This window comes from Thermobia domestica, chromosome 2, assembly GCF_964235325.1.
Source record: "Thermobia domestica chromosome 2, izTheDome1.hap1.1, whole genome shotgun sequence".
NCBI lineage: Eukaryota > Metazoa > Arthropoda > Insecta > Zygentoma > Lepismatidae > Thermobia > Thermobia domestica.
This window is the reverse complement of record NC_137455.1, coordinates 341,819,527-341,824,567: the sequence shown is the minus strand read 5'-3', so window position 1 is coordinate 341,824,567 and position 5,041 is coordinate 341,819,527.

Here is a 5,041-nt window from a genome sequence, read left to right as displayed (position 1 = left end):
CCTCAAGTACGCTTTTATTTTTTCCGTAACCGATCATCTCGACTTCCAATGACATTAAAGTTTTCTTCGGAGTTAACTGTATTAGAAGAAAAACTCGAACTACTTACCTGGATCATATACCTTTATTTTTTTTCTTAGCCTCCTTAGATCGGTAGAAATTGGCTCGACACACAAATGTTTCCTGTTTTATCCTAAGTTTGCAGATTACAAAAGTTTATTTTGATGAAAAGAGATAAATATCTCAACTAGTTAAAACTACTTCGTATCTTCCGCCATATTTGTGCCATCTCCAACTCTTTTTCTTCCTTTCTAGGTTAAATACCAAAAAAAGCACTGAAACACATGTTTAATTATTGTAAATGAAAATTCTAAGTGCGAAATTTCATGTCTATAACCTTAAGGAATTCCGAGATACAGATATCTTAAAAGCATAAATTGTACGTCCCTCCCACGTCGAATTTCGAAAAATTCTTTTTTAGTGGTATCGTAGTATGTTATGTCACAAATCCTATGTACTGTTCAAATTTCACGTTTCTAGCGTAAAGCAGTTTAGCCTAGGCGTTCGAGTATATATATGAGGGTAATCAAAAAGTAAGGTCACAAATCTGCATGAAACGTGTATATATTTCATACAACCAATAGATAATACATACATTAGGTTACTTTTACGACTGTCTCCATATCGGTGAGGCACTTGTCGCATCGTGGGATGAATTTGAAGATTCTCTCCTGGTAAAAATCCTGTCCTTGCGTGTTCAGCCACTTTGTAACGAAGTGTTCCACCTCCTCGTCTGAAGCGAAGCGACGGTCTCTGAGGTGCTCCTTCAAGTGCAGGAACAAGTGAAAGTCACTTGGAGCGAGATCCGGGCTGTAGGGAGAGTGGTCAATGATGATGCCATGTTGGGTCGGCCACTGTGCTCCTCGTCGGTGACGTGTTTCTCTACCAGCCGCAAACTTTCGACATCATTCTGCGCCATGCTTACGAAACATTACAGTCTCTCTGTAAACCTCTACTAGCTGCCGGTGAATTTCAGCCGCGGTTAGATTATTTCGCCCACAGAAATCGAATAACTGAGCGGACTTCTTCACGAGACCAGTTTTCCAACCGAGTCGCCATTTGTATTTATTTACAACTAGCGCCATAGGTGGCAGGTGGCTGAAACTCTGCACAGTTGCCAACTCCATGAATGAAAATCATTACACTCTTCATTTCTCTATAACAGACGAAACTCCAGAAATATCGGCCGTGTATCCTTAGTTTCTGATCCTTTCTCGTATACGTACTATGTGAAGAGCAGTAGAACGGCAGTCTGCAATGAACTGAGCAGATGATAACACTAAAATGGGCGACCTCTCTGATTTTCAAAGAGGGCAAATTATTGGCTCTCAGTTATGCGGTACGAGCATGACAAAGTGGCAAGTGTGATCGGAGATGTTTTGAGAGCGAAAGGTGATACACCATATTAATCTGGTAAGTTACACTTTTTTGATATACTTGTATTAAATTGACAAGTACCTGTAGTGGAAGTATATTAGTAGTGGTAATAGTAGTTCTGGGATTTATTATATAGTTATGGTTGGGAATAAGTCCGATGGTGGATCGTCTGCTAACACTCGAGAGAACTCGACCCGACGTTGCCACATGAGTGGCCGAGGGATGGGAAAGCTTCAGCTCGTGGATTTACGAATAAAAATACCAACGCAACAAAGATGAAATCGTTCATATTTATTTTCCTTCATTCCACGTCTCCACCTTGTGTTTTCTTCAAGTTCTTATTGAGTACATGTAGTTATTCTTAGTTGGACTTCAAGAGTTAAAAAAAGACAATTATGGTGTCTATAATAAGCAGTTACGTTATATGCAAGTACATTGTAGCATGCCAACATCTTCAATATGTATTGTATATACATTTGTATGATATAGATGCTGTTTCTCTTATATGCATAAATTTAAATGATTGTTGCTTTATTACACGTATGTTTCAGGCACTAAACAAACAAACAAACGAAAGTTCAGTTTTAATGTTTTTTAATTAAGCTCCCTCGTGCTAATGGTTAGCGTACGCCTCTGGCGGGCGAGACCCAGATTTAAATTCCGATAGAGCTCATATGATCGGATCACACAGCCTCACTGCTGAATGGCACGCTAAGCTAAGCTACTTTTAATTATTACAATGATTTAGAAAAAAATTAAGAAACTTCCTCCAAATTTATATTTGTTCGTCTATTGAAGATTAGCGTCCCTGTTCAGCTCCGAGGCTATGTGAGACATGAAGCTGGGATACGAATAGCTGTAATGTGTTCAGATTTTTCAAGGCTTTACTGCCGAAATCGAAGCCGAGACCCCGTACACCAAAGGCCACTAGTTGAGCGGAAACGGTCCAAATTTGTTTTGTGTGTTCGTAATGTATTGCCTTCCTACCGTATCTCTAAAAGATACGCGTAAACAGGGCTGAAGTCAGGGAATTTGACGGGAATCAACACCCAAATTTCCCCCTCGTTTATAATTCCCTGCACCGTTCGTAAACTTACACCACAAGCAGCTACGGTTCTCTTCTGAAATGTGGCAAGGCAGAAATCGTTATTCTCAAGATAGGCAGCTTTCTGCTCGGTGTAATTTTAGAAACACCTCCCCCTTTTTTATAATAATTACACATTCTATAGACAATCTTAAGAGCCCATTTGACGCCGCCCAGGAATAAATTAAAATAACTACGTTTAAACTCCACACACTATAATATAATCACCTGTTGAAAAGTGGTTATGATAGGTTCCAGTGAGAAACTAGAGGGCAGGGCTTGATACTGTGCATTGAAATTGCATCCACCATCCTGCCTGCTCACGAGAGGAGAAAAGTGAAATCCTAAAGCTAAAATAATAGTGCTACTATATACTTCTAATTTCCCTACAGCGATCAATGAGTTTTGCGTATCATATTCACCATTTCATCTGAAACAGAAACTGTTTTCCCGATGCGGCCTGAAATCTTTTAGTATATACTTCACGCCTCGTTCGAGAGCTAGTCCCTTGAAAGGTCCCACACCTCTACCAAATGCCGGAAACTCAAGTCAAAATCTGTTCAATATTGTAATATCCCACATGATTGTGTTTACAAACAACCGACATGTTTGTGATGTAAGCACATCACGATGTGCGTCTTACTATGGATTACTATAGCTGCAGACGACAGGGGCAATAGTAATACCACTGGCCATGTGATGAAGGAACAACAGCGCCACATCCTCACCTGGGGCATCTATATAACCGAGAGGATTTCGGAGACAAGTATGTCTGCGACTGCTCACCCCCTCTAGCTTGCATGGAGCTCTAGGAAATATCTAACCCAAAGCTTCTAGGCTTCCTCTCTTCCCACTCAGTTTGCTCGGAGCATTGTTAGGACCTCAGTCACTTAGCTTGCTTCGGAGCTCTGAGATTCCTGACCTCCTCTCTGCTTGCGTGGAGCATTGGGAATCCTAAGTCCACTCCACCTAGCTTGCTTCGGAGCTCTGTGGAGATCCTTTCTTAGGCTGCTTGGGCCTGATTGAGTCACCTCTTTTTACCCAGTTTAGAGAATTTGCATTATAATGATATTTCTAATATACTGTTTATAATGGATTTTGTATTAAAAGTAGGAAAAACGGATTGTAATTTACTCTACCTATTCCTGCACAAGCAGAACTAACTTTACACTATACAATACCAATTCCACCGTCAAATATCCTGATTACAAAGATACAATACTTTCTACCATCTCGCGAGCTGTGATGCTTCCAACCTAATTTACACGCTTAAATGCTCATGGTGTCCAACCATAGCGAAACTCTTTAACTCTTCTTTCTATTCGCCTCAACGAAATACTCTGGTCGACAGTAAATAAGATCACGCCATTTGGATAGCCACCGTTGCACGTTAAGATATTAACGGATTGACTCTATTAATGAACTCGGCCGCCGAGGTAATCGATCTATTGCAAAGAACAATTCGCTTTCATTCAATAATTGTCGCTGGGAGTAGAAGACGAAAGTACTATAGTGCTGCCAAAATGTCTTGAGTCGTGGCAAAAATGCGAACTAAAGCTCACAGTCTCGACACACCCACACGTTGAGCCAGTAAGGATTCAGTTGTTGCTAAGCGATAGATCCTTAGCGAAAGGGAGTGCAATTCCTTCAGCCGACAGCAGCGCTCGGAAGAGAAGACTAGGTGTCAAGTCAATGTGGTATATCTTTAACATAGTCTTTCCATTACGTGATTCCTATAACTAATACTCCTGACTCCTGCAGCACTCAAATTTCCCATCTGCTTGTTCCAGAACAAACAAATCGCATAGTAATGCATTTGATGTCTTCGCGTATCATCAAAACCTTACCACCAGACTTGAAGAAAACTTATATTACCATTCTATCTGCGAACTACTCCACTGGAACCGGTAATATCTTACTACAGGCACTTCTTTCTTATATCAGGTCGTCTAAAAAGTAACGACCCTTTCGCGCACAAATTGATGTTTGTGTATATGATTCGCAGTGGATCAGGCGTAACGTAATTTGATATTTGAAACTAATAGATATGCAAAAGGAATTTCTACAATCAGTGCCGTGAAGATGTGTGAACTTTTCCGCAAAAGTGTGCTACATTTTACTGCGCAGACCCGCAAAGAAACTTTGTGCTATTGTGGTAGAAATCACAGTCGAAAAAAAAAAGTTATATATATTTTAAATATTTTTCATACAGCTTGAAAAACGAGAGATTGATTTATTTCTCTATGTTCATTGAGTTAGAAGGGACCAGAAGTTTCCACCTAACAGTAAAATTCTAAATATTGTTCTATGCTACGTGACTTCTGTAGGTGAGTTGGTCACAACAGAAATAGGTTAAGAGGAATTTAACCACAGTTACAGGATTGATATAAAAGACTGCCGTAAATTTGCTTCGGGGCCAGTTGGTACAGTGGAGGCAAAGCAGTTGTTTTAAAGAAGTCTCCATCGTTCGGAACATAGAGATGGATCTCTCCTGCCCATCAAAGGTTGGATCTTCTGATTTT